This window comes from Pogona vitticeps, chromosome 6 (genome assembly GCF_051106095.1).
Source record: "Pogona vitticeps strain Pit_001003342236 chromosome 6, PviZW2.1, whole genome shotgun sequence".
NCBI lineage: Eukaryota > Metazoa > Chordata > Lepidosauria > Squamata > Agamidae > Pogona > Pogona vitticeps.
This window is the reverse complement of record NC_135788.1, coordinates 34,887,030-34,905,028: the sequence shown is the minus strand read 5'-3', so window position 1 is coordinate 34,905,028 and position 17,999 is coordinate 34,887,030. Positions and strand designations below refer to the sequence as shown.

The window sequence follows — 17,999 nt, the reverse complement described above, 5'->3', positions numbered from 1 at the left end:
TTGTCCTTCAGACGACCAGAGGTTCAAGGGTTCCTAGTCCCACATTCTCCAACAGGAAGATACTGAGAGGCAGCACCCTGGCTTCCCTGCTCCACTTTCTCAGGACACTGCCTTTGAATGGGTGCCTGCCAGAGGAGGAGGGTCTGGGAACCACCAAACACCTGTTTGTCCGAAAGCTGAACCAGCATGAACCATCAAATTGGTGGTTCGTTCTCATCTCTAAATGGCATTATTACTATTATTACTACTATTACTATTACTATTACTCTATTACTATCATCATCATCATCATCATCATCATCATCATCATCATCGTTGTTGTTGTTATTGTTATTGTTGTTGTTGTTGTTGTTGTTGTTATTATTATTATTATTATTATTATTATTATTATTATTATTATTATTATTATTATTATTATTATTATTATTATTATTATTATTATTATACTGCAAACCAAAAGCTCATTAATCAGAACGGATAAACTCTGCAATTTCATCACAAGCAAGGCAAATCAGGGGGAAAGCCTCTACCAATTACACAAATGTTATTCATGATTACATGTCCTAATAAAATTACTCAGGTTTGATTTAGGAGACACAGCATAAGAAATTGCCTCATAGTGAATCACTGGTCTGTCTGATCCATCATTGTCTACTCAGAGATTGGCAGCCTGGGACCTCAGTACCTGGCAGAACGCCTACTTCCAACAGGGTCTGCTTGTCCTACAAGAACACCTCAAGCAGGCCAGCTGAAAATGCGAATCCCAAGAGAGGCCCAGAGGGAAAAGACAAGGAACCACGTCTTCTCAGCGGTTGCTCCTTGGCTGTGGAATGAACTCCCCATGCAGTTCACTTGGCCCCTTCGCTGGCAATATTTTAAAAGTCACTCTAAACCTGGCTATATAGGCAAGCATTTGAAAACATCATACCTGTGGATTCAGCTGAACTTAATTATCCTACTTGATCAAGTTCACCATTTAAAATGTTTTAAATGCTTTTATGCCAATGTATTTTAATGCCTTAAATATTTTATTATTTTTATTTTCTGTTCTGTTATATTATATTTTGATTATGTTGGTTGTTTTTGTGATAAACCACCCAGAGCAGCCTTTGGCCAGATGGGCAGTAAAGAAATGAAATAAAAATAAATAAATAATAAATGCCTTCTCTTCCAATGTTTTCTGCAGCCATGCTATTTAACTGAGGATGAAAGAAGCTGGATGTGGGGCCTGATGCTTGTAAAACATGTACTCCATCACCAGCTTCTCCCTAGAACTCAATTTCTCTTTATCAGAAATGGTAAGAGCATCTGAGATAAGGGTCACAAAAGATAGGTGCTCTGATTTCATTGCAAAACAGAACAAAGCTAGACTACTTGATAGCAACATGTCCCTCTATTGTTGTAAATTCGAAGTCCACTTTAAAGATTTTATAAAACACATACAAGAAGGAAGAGCAAGGGCCTTGAAGTTCTCCATCAAAAGTTAGCAGCTGGATAACAAATTTAGCAGGCTGTCACAAAGGCTGCCTAAACAACAGATTGCTTTAATATCTTGTGAGCTATTGAACTTCACATTAATTAATTCTAAATTTGCATGAAATCCAACAAGTTAAAATGTTATGCAAACCTCATTGTCTTCCTCAGTAACATCTCATTTCTCACTAACCTCAATCTTGATAGCATTTTCAATTTTTTTTTTGTTTCCTTTTCTGCTTACTTGCCTGAGGGCTAGAAACTTACCTCAAAATATCTGTGGTCAGAATGAAATTGATGCCTTTGGCTATGAGCTGCTGATTGCTTAGCCTTAACTGGGAATTAAATACTGTCCATGCCAAATGTATATGATAAAACCTGATTGGTATCTTGCATTCATTAAACCCATCTTGTTCCCCATATTCACTTATTTTGTAGCTGAGCATTAATTTCTGCATTCCCTCAAGAGAAAGCATGTTCATAAAAGGGATAGTAAACGATAGTTGTTGTTTCTTCATTTTTCACTCTTTTTGGCCTAGCAATGTATTTGACAAAAATCACAAGTTCTCAAAGGCCTAGTGTTTGTCTATTAAAAGAGCACAGTATCCAGTTTAGGTGGCCATGCCTGCACCCTCAGTCTAGCCCGCTGTTCTATGCATGAAATGGCTCATTGTCCTTTGCTTCTTGCTTTCTTTGATATCATAGAAACATATTTTCAGAAGAGTAGCAGTGTTGCGACAGTACTGTTTATAGAAACAATCCTCAGTAGCTGTCATCAATCATACAGCAACATAATAAATAATATTAAAGGGAAGACAATGGTTTTCAGCTCAATACCAAAAAACCATAATATGACTCCTGTTGCCAAACAAATATTTATTGTTGTTTCAGGTAGCAGAGAGCATTCATCCCTGTGTGGTGCTACCTGAAAGAATAAATGGATGAAACTCTTGGTTTTCCTTCTTTGATTTTCCCTGACACTCAAACACATCCAGAAAATGTGGTGGAATTTCATACTGGGTGCTACATATTAATGCGTTCTGTTAATATAGCAGTTTTCAAATATGGATGTTGAAAATTAATGCACTGAGTCAGAACTCTCCAGTTATTTCCAGAAATACAGAACTTAATATTCATCAAGACAACGCTGCTGCTATTCTCACCACTGCTTCTAGACTAAGGTAGATGTTCCAATTTGCCACCTCTAAGATCCACTGGAGAACCCACTGGCATTTTAAAAAAAGAGAGCAAAATTATCAAAAGCGAGTGTTGTGGAAGCTCGCTTCTGGTTTCGCTTGAGGTTTTTTGCCTTCCACATTACTTTATTACAAAAACCACCATTCACAGAGGCTGCTAGGAATGGAAAATGACTTTCTTTGATAGATCGTTGGGGGAATATGAGTTCTGCAAAAATTTCAGGCCACATGCAAGCCTTGGGCCAAACTTTACCTCAGCTCATTCTATATAAACTGCCCTGCATCAAACACAGAAATATATAGCTATTCCAGACATAATTATCCTCCATTTGTAATCTTTCCCTTTTTAAAAAATCCCCCGTTTCTTCTTCTGTCTTTTTTCTTATCAACAAATCACATGGCCTGGATAGACACTTAACTAAAGTCCTAGGATACTTCCAGAAGGACATCTGCTTCTCTCAATTAAAAGGCATTGTGTGCTACGTGGGTGCTGGTTGGGCATTGCAAAACAGGACATAGAGTGAATACCAACAATAAAACAATAAAATGTTGTTGCTTTCGAAAGTAGGCGAGACATCAATATATGTGTAAAGTGGCTCTCACTGAATAACAAACAGTTTCTATTTTATCCTTCTAAGTGAACTTTTAAAAAGCACAAGCTGAGCAAAACCAGGATGCATAATGTAAAACTACAGTATGCAACTATAAAGAACGTTTCTGTGTTCAGGAAATGTCTTTATCTATCACAATCTTTTTGACCTGACCCAATGAATGTGAACTTCTATATTCAAAATATGGATATTTACATATTCTCTCTTAACCCCCTCATACTATTCTGTCTTTTCCTTAACGGTCAAGGTCTGGGATCAAAATTTAAACCCCCAGCACTCCCTTGGATTGCACCAAGTTCAGAAATGGACAAAAACTGCAGTGTCTAAAAAATTAAATAGGTATCGCCCAGATAGGGGTTTCTGGTTCCTTTGTGAGGGAAATCTTGAAGGAAACCCTCCCCCAATCGAAAACAAAAAACCAATTGCTTCTAGACACCTCCCCACCCCCAAGTGGGTCTTTTTGACAAAATATAATTTGTTGCTATTTGGAACTTGAGAACTGCAAAAACCACACTTTGTCCACTCTTGTGTTTAAGCCAAGAGCAATTATGCCTCAGCATATAATATCCACTGTATGAGGAATATGTCTCTTTAGAGAATGCAGGGATTATTATTAGGCAGTCAAAGCTAGCAAAATAGTGTTAATAAAGGCAAGGTAAGTATCACATAATAGTATGGTTTGGATCTTAATTAGTATATTTGACAATGAGTATATACTGCAGTTGCTGTGCATTTCTCTCTGATTCTACCTACCACAGCTAGTCATGTGCACTGGCTTTGGGGGGAAAGTGTCCAAACAAGGTGGAGCTGGGATAGTCCTACATTACCTGAACAGATACTTAATGCTCCAAGAAGCCCCCTGTTGCGTTTCAGTTGATTCAGTCACCCCTACAAATCATAGAAATTTGCTCGAGCATTTTGGGGGTTAAAAATCCTGCAATTTGAACAAAAAATACTTGGCACCAATTGATGTAGCAAATGAAGGAAGTGCTAAAGCAACGGAAGATTGACAACTGAGATCCCTCTGAAAATCGAAACATCTCCTGAAACAGAAGTCATAGGGTCCTGAGGAAGACTCAGATCAACCTCACTTGTTTCTATCTGTTCCCCATCTTACTAACCATGCAGCCATTTCACTTCCAGGAATAGCAAGGGTAGGGTAGTAAACCACTTATTGGACTGGCTGTATTATAGAATTTCCTGGGTTTTCTTTCATGCAGTTATGCAAAGTCTTTGGTACACTTAGTTATGTATATGTGAATGTGGATTGATGACTGACTCTCTTGTGTGGGCTTTGATTGGATATGACAAAGTCAGCTCAGGGACTATTTTTCTTACTACTGATTTCCACTTCCTTTCCCTTTTAAGTGGCTGCAGCTGACTTCTATGTGCAGAACCATTATTTCTTGCCATGGTTACATGTGTACATCCCAGGGTGGGTGGGTTCCAAATGTGTACCACTCTCATTGGAGCTAGATAGTGAGTGGCACACTTGGACAAGACAGGCTGCTGATTGGAAACACTGAGGGGGACACATTCCATATTCCCAACTCATGTTTTTCCCGAGCACAGGAAGAGGTGCTCAAAGTGAAAGAAGGAAACTAAAGAGGTGAAAGAAAAGAAGGAAACGAGTAGGATTTTTGTCTACAAGCTGAAGGTCCACCACATTTCCAGAGTCTTTTGCATCATCATGCCTCACCTTGCCAAATCAGCTTGATAAGAGGAGGGAAAACTAATGCAGCTAGAGAGACTGTTGTGGAAAGGGAATTCAGTGCCCCAGTGATCAGTGTTGTTCCAGAAGCAGCACAGTTGATAGGGAAGTATCAGATGATGAAGATAGCCTAGTGAATTTGAGGCCCGTTTGCCCCAGGGGGAGACACAGGTTGAAGAGATTAGTGCAAAAGCAGGGCCAGCATTGTAAGGCTCTCTGGTGCTAATTGGAAACAGTTGGTTGCTGAGAAGAGGCTGGCTGAGAATTATAAATTCTGAGTGTGCCATCAGCTGAGCCTTTGTGGGAGTCAACACAGAAGGTCACCTGTAGCCTTCTGTGCTGCGTTGTCTAGCTAAATTTATGGTACCTCAAGACAAGCATGCCTCTGCATAGTAATTGATTTTAAATCATGGACAGCCTCTCTAATGGGATTGTATTCTGTAAAAGAGGATACGTAGAGACCCATAGAGGTGGTGAGCTTTCCCCACCAGCCCACATTATCTTTTCCTTTCCACCCAGAGAGCTGAAAGAGGGACAGATAGCTCTTGGCAGTTGTATTGCTTACAGAGAGTTCTGATATTTGCCTGAAGACCAAATTACAGATTTTTCATCCTCATTCAAGGCCTGCCCAGGTCCACTACAGCATACAGTCCCATTTTCACTAGCTACAAACCCTAATTTCTTATGGGTGGAATTCTGAATCTTTAATTATTTCCTAAGCATCTTAATTAAGAAGGATGGTTTGTGGGACATGGGACTTGTGAAACACGCATCTTCAGTTAGAAAGGTTACGTTTTCCATTTTTAATTAGAAAACAGCTCCCACACGTCTTGGGAAAAATATCCAAGAAGAATCTTTACAATGGTTTTTTATTACCTATTGCAAAACTTGTTTCCAGTTCTCTCTCTCCCCCCCCCCCGCTGAATAGTGTAACTTCTGCAGATAAACGATATGTTCAAGTTTTTAATTAGAGATATGGACCAACAGCAGGATATGATTTAGGCCTTGACTTGAAAAAGTTCTGTTTGACTCAGGCCCAGTTCAGCTCTGATCCAAATCTGAACCTGTGATTGGAAAGCCAGATATTCATGCTTCTAATTGCCTATCACTACAAATCAACAAACAGCTTAAACTACTGTATTATAATCATCAATAGCAATATTTGTCTGAATGGATTGACATGTGCTGGCAAAGGGATTCCTCCTAAGAAGATTGTGGTTGTCAGACTTCAGGCAAACTGATACAAGGTGTTAGTGCAATAGGACTTTAAATAATTATCATCATTTTCGTCAAAAGAAATGGATGTTCACTTTTTTGAGGGGAAGAGATTACCTGGCAGGACTAGGTGAACTTAAAAAATATAGTAGCCCCTCCTGAACAGATCAAGCCAGCCATATTTTTAAAATGACATAGACAGAGACTATGTAAAAAAAATTACATACAGAGACTGCAGCCTTCTCAGACATTCTACAGCTCCTGCCCTCTTCTCTCCTAGAAGGCCATCAGTTACATAAGCAGCATCCGCTCAAGACTTGGGGAGCACAGGGGCAATACACCACCTGGGGGATCATGACCTTATCATTGTCACTATCACCCACTGATTTGCACCTTTGCTCCATACCCAATCTTCACTACTGCCCAGAACCCAGTGAAATAGGACTTAGTGATCCTTATTTATTCATTCATTCATTCATTCATTCATTCATTCATTCATTCATTCATTCATTTATTTATTTATTTATTTATTTATTTATTTATTTATTTATTTATTTATTGTCATGATCACCACTGATGCTTGGAGTAATTAGGTAAAGAAGCAGCAAGAACAAGAAAGAGGGAAATGATCCATAGACTTACTGCTCAAAGCATGTGCCTGGTAGGTCTGACCACTATCTCTAGAGATTACTTCCTTATCTTCCAGTCTTCTGTCTCTTCACCCACCACAAAGATGGTAATGGCAACCTACTATACCCTTATCTTTTTCTAACTTCTCCCACAATTTCGCATGAATCCAACACCTCCTTCCTGCTGCATTACTAATCTCCCATCATCTCTGATTAAGAAATTTGCAACACTCAGATTTCACAGGTTCTCACATCTTCTGCTATTGAGGGCATGGTAAGTTCAAAGATCTTGAATCTTTAGACACCTTGGAAAAACTATATTGCACCTTGTTGAGAACAGAATATTGTCTATTATTTAGCACCCAATTTTGTATTAGGTGGAGCATTAGGGGTTGGGAACTGGCAACCCACAGACTGCAGTTGGTCTGAAAAGCTTTCAAGACAAGCACACCTCCCATGTCTCTCGAGCCCCACTTCTGTACTGAGTGCTTCTATCTCCTCTTCAGAGTCCCAGCCCCTTCTCTCAGGATCATCTACTGACCGCATACTCTTCAACAGTCTGGCTACAATTTTCTAAGGCACAAACTACTCAGCGTCTACTTCACTATGTTTCTGACCTGTTTTGGCGCTTCCCACAATGTAGTAATAACCTGTAATCCTTAGAAGTACCTGGAAATCACCAGAGGTCTACAACTATTATTGGACCATTCAGACAACATTGGCTGGCAACACCCTGTGTTTGCCTTTCCGAACCAAAGTTGTTTGCTGTCTCAGTCATTCATTAGAAATTACTATGGCAACAACTGGGGAGTTGTGGGGGCTGGATGGGTGTGCAGGTTGGTTAATGTCAGTTTATGTAAAAGAGAGAGTAGTGTGGGGCTAATAGAGATCACAGGAGTTCATTAATGTATGGATTTGTATGAATGGAGGAGAGTGTAACTAGGCAGGTATGGTTGAATGGTGTATGAAGTGACCTTGGTCCCACCCATTCCAGCCATTCCTGGAAGATTACTAATGAGGGAAAATGCATCTCAGGATGAAAAAAGTCTCCTACCCATCTGGTATATTTTAACAATACAAAAATTAAACATCTTTGCCTAATGATATATAAAATACTGCAGTAATAATATGTACTGTGGATAAAGTAATATGATTTTACTAATTTGTAACAAGTGAAATACTGTACTTCTTTTTAATCCTTATGGTCTTAATTTTTTTTACTAGGTACCAGATTCACTACAGTTTAACCTGGTTTAGAGCAGGAACCTATGGCAGAATAACAAATTTTACCCTGGTATCCAGTGCCTTTGAAGCAGTACTCCAAACTATCCTTCCCAGGTTAATGTTTGGTAATTGCATAAAAACATATTGGTGTATTTCATAAATTCCCATTTTTTCATTATTGTAATCTGAGTGAATTATGGAAACTAATGGTCTGAGTCTCGAGAAACACACAGCTTAGAAAATAATGCCACTTGTTGATAGGATTTGTTGCTTAACTATGTTTTGGCCTCTTTCCCCCTCAAACTGAGCAAGAATGTGTTGCATTCATATCACATGCTCACATGCACAGCTGACTTAATTCCCTGAAGTACATAATCAAGGGAATTTGAAAAAGACAATTTCATGTTAGATGGTGTGTGAAGATATAAATAATTTAATTCATGATTTATATATGCAAGCACCATAAATATAATTAAATACCTTAATAGAGACATTGAGCTACAGCACTGAACTGGATAATCATATTAATAGCTTTAGGTTAAAATCTCAGAATACTGAAGGTATTCATTCAATTTATAAGCACAATGTAACTATAAGCTGAATTATATGATGCCCTGATCATGGTTGCTGAATTTGGACACATTACAATAAACTATGGTTTGTTCTGATGGAAATAATAAGTACGGGTTTTTGAAGCAAGCAAACCTCAAATCATAGGTTACAAACCTGGCATATTTGAGTAAACTGTATTTAAAATAAAGCACAATATAGAAGTTGGGTGTGATCTTAAAGCTGTAACAGATCAACAAAAGAAGCAAAGGCTCCCAACCTCATCTGTGCCAGAAAATAGAAAGAATTAGGAAACATCTAAGTTTTTTATTACGATACTCCATTGCAGCTGCAGTATTTCTTTTAACTTCAACAAGCACATAGAGTATTCAGCAACTCAACCGAAATGTAAGGCACCCAAGTGTTCCTTGCTACTTCTGATGAGCTGTAGAATTTTAATCATGCAATGTTAATGAGAAATTTCAGAACTCAGAAGGCATGCTAATTTAATACTTTCTAACTGCAATAAATGTATATGTTGTTTATTATTGCTTATTCAAGGAACTACAAAATAGTGAAAGAGAAGCATAAAATGCCGGCTAACTAGCTGGTCTACAAGACAGAATTAAAATAAATTAATGCCCACATAGACATTTTTGAGATGTCTTGATTCTGAAGCTTTCTTTTAATGAAATTATTTTCATCAGGTGAAACAGAAGAAACATTTGTGACTGTTGTTGTGATGTCAAGTCACTTCTAACTTATGGCAATCCTTTGAATTTGTGACCTCCAGGTGTCCTGTTAGTAACAGCCCTGCTCATGTATCGCAGACTCAAAGTCATGGTTTCCTTTATTAAATAAATCCATTTCATATTTGATCTTGTTCTTTTTCCTGCTGTCTTAAACATTTCCTGAAAGCTTTTGTGTGCTATTCCATTGAAATAACAAAAAAAACCTTTAAAATTTAAATATCAGCACAAAACATGAGAAGGAACTGCTGGAACGATAGCACTTCTTTATTTTATTTATAATAATAACTACATGCTGTCAAGTTGATTCTATGGTACTTCGTTCCAGTGTTTTCTAGGTGTGCAGAATTCAGAAGTGGTTTACAGTTCCCTTCTTCGAGGGCACGCTGGAGATTTGCAGCTTGCCCAAAGCTACACAGAGTCACTTTTCTACAAGAAATAGTGGGGACTTGAACTCCCAACCAGTGAACTATTCAGTCACCTATATTTTATTCATAACATGTCTTTATTTTGTTTTATTTCTATCACGCCTTTCTTCCAAAAAATGGACCCAAGGCAGTTCACAAAAAATGTAAACACGTCTTGAAACAACTAAAAATACAATAAATTACTGTATCTTTTTAAAAAATCAATCATTAAAAAGTGTAACTAAAACTCTTTTAAAACAATTTAAAAGCACATTTAAAAGATAAATGTCAGTAGAACCCCTTCCTTAGCAGCAGTTTGCTTAGTAAAAGCCTGCCTAAAAAGAGAAACCGGATATCTCCTGGCATCTTTAAGACTAACTAGTTTTTATTTAAGTAAGTCTTTAAAGGAGCTATAAGACATTTGGTTTCTCTTTTGCTACAACAGATTAATTGGCTATTGGCTAGATTACTTTTGCCTTAAATTGAATATTTTTTATTTATTTATTTATTTTTGGACTTATATACCACCCCATAGCGCTACAAGCACTCTCCGGGCGGTTTACAATTTCATTATACAGGCTACACATCCCCCCCCCCAGCAAGCTGGGTACTCATTTTACCGACCTCGGAAGGATGGAAGGCTGAGTCAACCTTGAGCCAGCTACCTGGGATTTGAACCCCAGGTCGTGAGCACAGTTTTAGCTGCAGTACAGCGTTTTAACCACTGCGCCACGAGGCTCCTCCTTGCCTGTTGATGATAGGACAGTGGCAACCTGGTCTCCCTTGGAAACAATTTGCACAGCGTAGGAGCTGCCACTGAGAAGACCCATAAGGGCTACAGGAGCAAGAGAAAAGCTTCCTCCAAAATATCAAACCAGGGTTCTAATGGAAACATATGGCCCCTCAGATAGCCTGGAACCTAGTAATTAAGTGCTTTATAGGTTAAAAACCAGTACTTTGATTTGGGCCTGGGAATGGACCATTGAACTGATTCCAAAAATCTTAATTCAGTGTGTCGTATGTTTATTTGTTTGCTTTGAGGACCCAGGACCAGAACTGTAAAATGCACTACAACTCCTATAAGGCCTTCTCTGTTCTATTCAGCAAAGGGCCCTGTGCCAAATGAACAGAAGGAAGTATGGACAAAACTGACCATTTGTTCTTGGAGAATATAGAAAGCACAATATAGGACTGGGGGAGGAGGACACACATAGGCCAGGCCTGAGGACTGTTTTCAACTCTGGGGAGCTGTTCAATGGCTGCAGTCCCAAGAAGGTGTAGACCAAGTAAGTGTAGAGTAGTTTCCTTTTGGTTTTGCTTTTTATTTTTAATTAAGTTTCAATATTTCAGCATCTCAATAGGTTAGAAAAATATATGATGGTTTCAGCAACATGTAAGTATGTAAAAATGAATGAACATATGGAAACACGAATGTATTATATATGTATATAATATATAGAGAATTCATAAATAAATCAGAAGTATTTGAAAAAAAATCATTTTATTAAAATCTTTCCTTACTTAAAATACATTTTGCAATGTACTTGAATTCTCAGCCCCAAATGTAGGCAAACATAATAAGTAATGCATGATAAATAAAGGATGATTAAATGTTAAAATGCTACTTTATTCCATAAAATTTAATTCATTCTATGAAAATCAAATTCCTTCCTTCAGGCTAATTCATTAAGTAATAATTCATGAAACAGACTATACTAATTATTTTCTACCTTTATTTAATTATTTATTCAGATCTACTTTAATAAGATAGACGGGAGCACCAGAAAATTGAAGTTCTGTGATTTTCTTCTGCCTTAGTCATACCACAGACTTAAGAATGCTTGAATTGGCATGCCGGCTGGTCCTGAAGTAGGAGCTAGATCTGCACTTTGGAGCTCATTTGTACCTTTGGATCAGTAGCTGCACTTTTCCTTCCCCCAACATGATTTCCTCAAAAATCAACATACCTTGGACTGAAAGCTTGGACTAAAAAGAGAAAAAACGTTATGTAAGATATAATGGTGAAGGGAGCACTAAGATTTTGTGTTATTATTTTGATATGTACAGTGGTGCCTCACAAGACGAATGCCTCGCGGGATGAAAAACCCGCAAGACTATTGTTTTTTGCGATCGCTATGGTGCCTTGCAAGATGGTTTCTTCTACGGTTTTTTGTTGTTTTTTAAAGACCGATGCCTCACAAAATGAATAAATTTCATTCACCTTGCGAGGTTCCCATTTGCGTTGTCAAATGGATGGATGTCCAAAGAATGCCTCTCCTCAAGGACAAGACTCTAGCTGGCCCATCTGGAAATCACTTAGTGGAAGGTCAAAGGATAACCAAGTAAAATCGGGCTACTTGGATACAGGACACATTTTTGTGACTGTGGAGAATTTCAGTCATTCCAGCACTTATGTGAATAGTATTTATTCCCCACTATGCGTTAAAACCCCTTCACGGATTGCTGCCTTGTGGCGAAGGGCCTTGAGTAACTCAGAGAAGCTATGGGCTATGCCGTGCAGGGACACCCAAGACGGACAGGTCATAGTGGAGAGTTCTAACTAAACGCGATCCATTCTGAAGGAAATCAACCCTGAGTGCTCACTGGAAGGACAGGTCCTGAAGCTGAGGCTCCAATACTTTGGCCATCTCATGAGAAGACTCCCTGGAAAAGACCCTGATGTTGGCAAAGTGTGAAAGCAAGAGGAGAAGGAGACGACAGAGGACAAGATGGCTGGACAGTGTTACCGAAGTTATCAGCATGAATTTGACCAAACTCCGGGAGGCAGTGGAAGACAGGAGGGCCTGGCGTGCTCTGGTCCGTGGGGTCATGAGGAGTCAGATACGACTTAACGACTAAGCAACAAAATGTGTTTTTAAAAAAGAAAAATCTAGCAAATAGTTGTGATAATGCTAAAGTAGCCTAATCGTGGTTTTAAAATCTGATGTAATTTGTTTTAAATTGTTTTAATTTTACCTATATTTCACATGTATCCACAATTTTAAAGATTTCCTTAGACATATATGCCTCTGCAATCAGACTTGAAAATTTTGCCTGTGTTTACCTTTCAATGGCCAGTCACAAAAGAAATTATGCTAATCACAAGGTATGTAGGCCACACAAATATCTTCTACAACTCAAGGGAGCACCATTGTGAAAAAAGTTGAGAAACATGTATTCTAGTTTGATGCTCAATTAACCCTCAGTCATTCACAGCTGCTACTGCTAGAACAGACAGAAGGTATTTCCTAATAAAACAGTAAATGTGCACAAGGCTTCCTTGGTACTGTTGTGCTGGAAAAAAGACAAAAATAGCTAGAGATCTGTGAGAAATTGGTTGTGTTCCTATATTTCTATACAGACATACACACTAACTGAGGGCATCTAAAATTTTTCAAAACATAAAAAAAGTCTTTAGAACATGCAAAAAAGATTTCCTAAACAGCATATGAAGAATAGAGTACATTGACATTTGACAATGTTCCTTCAAAGCCACTTGATGTTTGTATAATTAAACAGTAAAAACAGACCCTAAATCAGGATCTAAATTGGAAAAGGGATGCAGCTTTCTTTCAGACCACAATTATTACGTAATATTGGTGTAATTAATTACTGCCACTAGTCATTCTCTATGCCCTAGGTCTGGAAGCTAGACAAATGAGTCCTTTGACTGACTGAACACCTTTAAATCCAACAGTCTGAAAGCAGACCATGTGTACTGTCATAGCAGATCATTAGAAATGAGTGAATAACCGCTGAGAAGTTCATTTGTTTGAATAAAAACTTGGACAATTCAAGGGGTCACAAAAGGTCCTTCAGGAGTGTGTTTGTGCAGAGTCAGTGGGCCCATGTGATTCCCAGCCTTGTCGTATAAAATAATCCCTTGGATGCCAACAATACTGACTGTCACCTGCTGCAGAAATTGTATGCAAGAAACAAATTTGTACACTGAGGGAAATTATTGGGACACAGCAGAGAGAGTTTAGGAGATGAAAAGGCATAGGGATCAGATTTCAAGGGCCAGCACTAAAAACAAAACAAAACCCCAAAACAAATGGGGAGGGGGCAGGAGGAGGGGGGGGAGAAAGATGCCTCAAGGGGAGGACAGGAGAGGAGCATAAGACTTCCAAGCAATCATGACAATTATAGCAAAGAAAAACTCCTTCCCCAAAGGCAGCATTCCATAGGGGCATAGGAATGCTATCTGAGGGGGGGGGGGAAGGGTGTTACAGGAATCCATGGATTCTTTTCATGTTCTCATTAAATTGGGTTGGATCTAGAGAAGGAACCTGAGGCAGAGGAGCGCCTTCTATCAGAAGAAGGATCTGTGTACATATCTTGATATGTTCTTGGACTTTAGCTGCCATCATCTTTCCCTACCAGCCATGGTAGTTGGGGCTTTCACTGGAAGTTTCCCTGCTAAATAAATCCAACCCAGCTAAAACTGTCATCTTTCTGCAAAGCATATTAAACCACAAAACAAATAAGGGGAAACTGAAGAAAGGAGGCTGTCCCAAAGCCAGCTTGAAATGCCCTATGGTAATGTTTCTTAAAAATTAGCCGTTGCTGTTTCAGAGCAAATCAAATAGGTGGAGCAGCAACTTGAGTCAATCAAAACAAATCCTTTTTGGCTACAACTTCTAGAATCCCATGGACTCCCAACAGCCGTGTGGAGTGGGGGAGTCTGGGAGTTGTGGTCCAAAAAAGTGACATTTCTACAATCTAAAAAGAATCCTATACAGCACATTTCATTATCTCCATAAACAAACACTGCAGTTATATCATTCAGGAGCAGGCTCTGACATTTAATAGTATTTTACTTACTGCTGGTTCTTGATCTGTTGAAGCAGGCTTGTGACGTGGCAGGTTGATCAGATTAACCATGGCATGACAGCTGTAAGATACACCCGCTTCAGGGTAAATGCAATCACATCTGGAGCACTGGAGCTGTAAAGAGGATCACCAGGTACCTGTAAAATATATTTTGTTATCCACTGCTGTGAACTATAATGTGTATATTTTGCTTATAAGGATTTCTGAGGAAGTATCAAGATTGAATTTTGAAAATTCTGTAAGAATTTGCAGGACGTGGTCTTTCAGAGAATCCTCCCTTTTTATGGTACTAGCTAACACAGTACTCCAATAAACATGGTTTTCTAATTCTCAGGTTCAAAAACCTCTCAAGGGGTACAGTACTACTGTTAATCTGCCACCACTAACAGGTCACACAAAATATTTACCCTATTCTAAGCGGCACCTTATGCCTGGAGTGAGGAGTACTTTCTATTATGAGCAGCTTTAACTAAAAAAATTTAAATGAGAGTAGAAATCCCTAGACGAGTTTTAGGTAATTACTGTTCCTGCTATTTAACCTCAATATTAAGTGAAGTCACATGAGGCACATTGAAATACAGTCCCCGAGAGGCCTTTGTAGGTACCACAGCACATACCAATAAAGCCCAACTAATTACACAAATATAAAGTATATTCCAGTGGAAATGTGGGAGAATCAATAGATGGTGCCCTTCTAAGTAAATACTACACCAATAGTTAAATGGCCATAAATATCAACTGGAAATGCCCACTTAGGTGGCTTTAACCCTTGTGACTTACTTGGGTTTTGTAGTTAGTGCAACACAAACATCACTAAGGACGGGGGTTACTGTGAACTAGGTAATCTGAAATTAAAATGCCAGTGGTGTATAGTGCTTAAATTCACAGATGCTCTTTCAAAACACTACAATATAGAATGGTATGCATTCTGGTCCTTAGTTTGTTTGACCCAGATTCCTTTAATCCCTCATTCAGATCTTTCTGCACACCCAGCCAGAGAGCTTGGCCTGACAGCAATCCTTTCTCTGCTCCTTCCCACCCAGTCCCTTGTTTGTTTGTTTGTTTGTTTGTTTGTTTGTTTGTTTGTTTGTGTTTCCTTTAAGCCGTCAGAAACGACAGGGGAAATTTTCAGGGAAGGAAGCAAATGTCAAGGAGAGCCAGAGGTTTAAATTTTGGACTGTCAGGAGTTTTTGATTAGCAGGGATGGTGATGTCATCTTCCACTCCCCCAGGCTTCCCTGTTCTGCATAAGATTAGCTGAAATACTCAGTGCTAGGAGTAAGCGGGTGCATTTTTCCAGTGACAGTTTCCCTGTCCTGTGCAAATACAATTTCAGGTGGCTTTGTTTTGAATGAGGAATTAAACCCTGTTGGCCAGTATCCTAATGTCACGGAGGATAATGGTCCACCAGCGTAGTAGTTTGCATAATCTTCAGCTTGCTGTTGAGCAAGCCCAAGATCATTCAATTGAAACTAATGGATGGGATTTATGTTTGCACATACCGTTTTTGTACTAGCTCAGAAGCTGTCCAACCACTTATGCAATGTAGCACTGAGCAAGCAGGAGGAACAAAGAGGATTCTACCCATTAGCTTTAAAAATGACCTATTCCAGGTAGAGATGTAAACTGCAACAGTTGATTTGTTGGTGTGGATCTTCACTGCTTCCTGCATTTGTGGGTTTTCTTGGGTTCTCCTGAGGTGGCTATGAGACTGTCACGAGCACCTGCACCTTGAAATATAGCACTACTCTATTGCACAGAAGTTGGAGAGTTCAGTTTCACAGCTGCATGATAGTCATAATATGACACTTACCAACACAAACTGATCTAAAAATCCAGGGGGTTCTAAAAGAGCATCAAGATGGCGCCCATGAAATATTAAAGCATTCCCATCCTACCTTTGAGCATACTGTATAACAACACAGCTCAATGTAGACAAAGAAGGTTCTAGAATCTTTCAGCTAGTCTGGTCAGCAGCCAACCTGGCTACAGTTCCCAGAATTTCCCAGGCAGATCATTGAGAAGCTGAGTGTTCATTCAAACGCAAAGATACTATCAAGTTGGTGGGCTTGATAAGGACCTCCTGAGGGCCACATCCAGAAGCTCCTCATTATCATTTCACAGGTCCCAGGCTCCTCCAGCAGACTGACTAAATTCATATGGCATGAACCTAATTAACTAATTAACTACTGTAACTAACTAACTAACTAACTAACTAACTAACTAACTAACTAACTAACTAACTAACTAACTAAATAAATAAATAAATATAAATAAATAAATAAATAAATAAATAAATAAATAAATAAATAAATAAATAAATAAATAAATGTTAGTCAGCAAAATAAATAAATAAATGTTGATCAGCAAGGGTGAGGAAATGGTTCTCCAACTAAATACTAATAATTTTAAAAATACTTTGCATTTTTAAAAAAACCTGAAATAGTTCAACACCGAAAGAAAGCCTGTTCTTTGATCAACTGCTTAAGAATATGAACATGCTGCCAGTTCATCATATGGGAAAGAAGAAAGAGACACAGCCCTTCTCCAAGACCCAAAGCCACTGACCGATGACAAGCTACATTGCGATACCTCCGATGTGCTGGATTTTCTCAGAGAGTCGCTGGAAGAGGTAGAGCATAGAACCAATCCCTCATATCCCTATCCTTGTCTGACCCTACGGATTTGCTGATTGGAAATCTGAGCTGCAGTTAATGCTGCTTGACACAGAATTAACTCTCACAGAGCACCTTTGGTAGCTGTTGCTAAGAGCATCCCGTCATTGTTCTAGTAGTAACACATAATTTCTCGGAGCCCATTTTAAATAGACAGTTTGAAAGACACGACAGAGGGAAATCTTTTTCAAAAGCCTAAGGCTTTTTTTTCTGACAGAATTCAGATAGGAATGCTTTTGCTTTCAGCCGTACATTCTGTGCTAATCACAAAATGCTACAGATCTCTCACATGCCTCCTACAAGTAAATCCCTAGGAATTAACTATAGTGCCTGTAATGCACGAGATCTGTTTTTACAAGCATGCCAATGTTTTGAAGTACGACTCAGAAGAGATGGGATCTGCAAGGCATGTGCTGTACGATTTCCTTCACAGTACAATGAATTAATTACAATTACATGTGGCATGGTAATTAGCATTACATCCCAGCTAGAGTAATCATATCTGATCTTACAACTCACCAGCTGTATCTGACTGAGTCATGTTTGTCTGTTAGCTCAACATATCAGAAAAAGAAACCTTTGGACTCATGTAACCTAAGTAGTGATAAATGGACTGACCCTCTCATATTTCACAATTGGCTCTCTAAAGTTTGAATCCAACATTATGAACTTGGTTAAAAGTCCTCCAACACTCTTAGATTTTGAAGACTTTGAAGAGTCAGGTTTTT

General features: G+C 38.7%; 1 long non-coding RNA gene across 1 annotated transcript; it reads right to left on the bottom strand.

The window, feature by feature from the left end:
- Positions 1-1,062: 1,062 nt before the first annotated feature.
- Positions 1,063-17,598, bottom strand: LOC144583445 (uncharacterized). The gene is made up of 2 exons (XR_013537210.1): positions 14,589-17,598; positions 1,063-11,750 (listed from the first exon to the last, which is right to left on the bottom strand). It is a non-coding gene; the product is annotated as an uncharacterized LOC144583445 (long non-coding RNA).
- Positions 17,599-17,999: the final 401 nt, after the last annotated feature.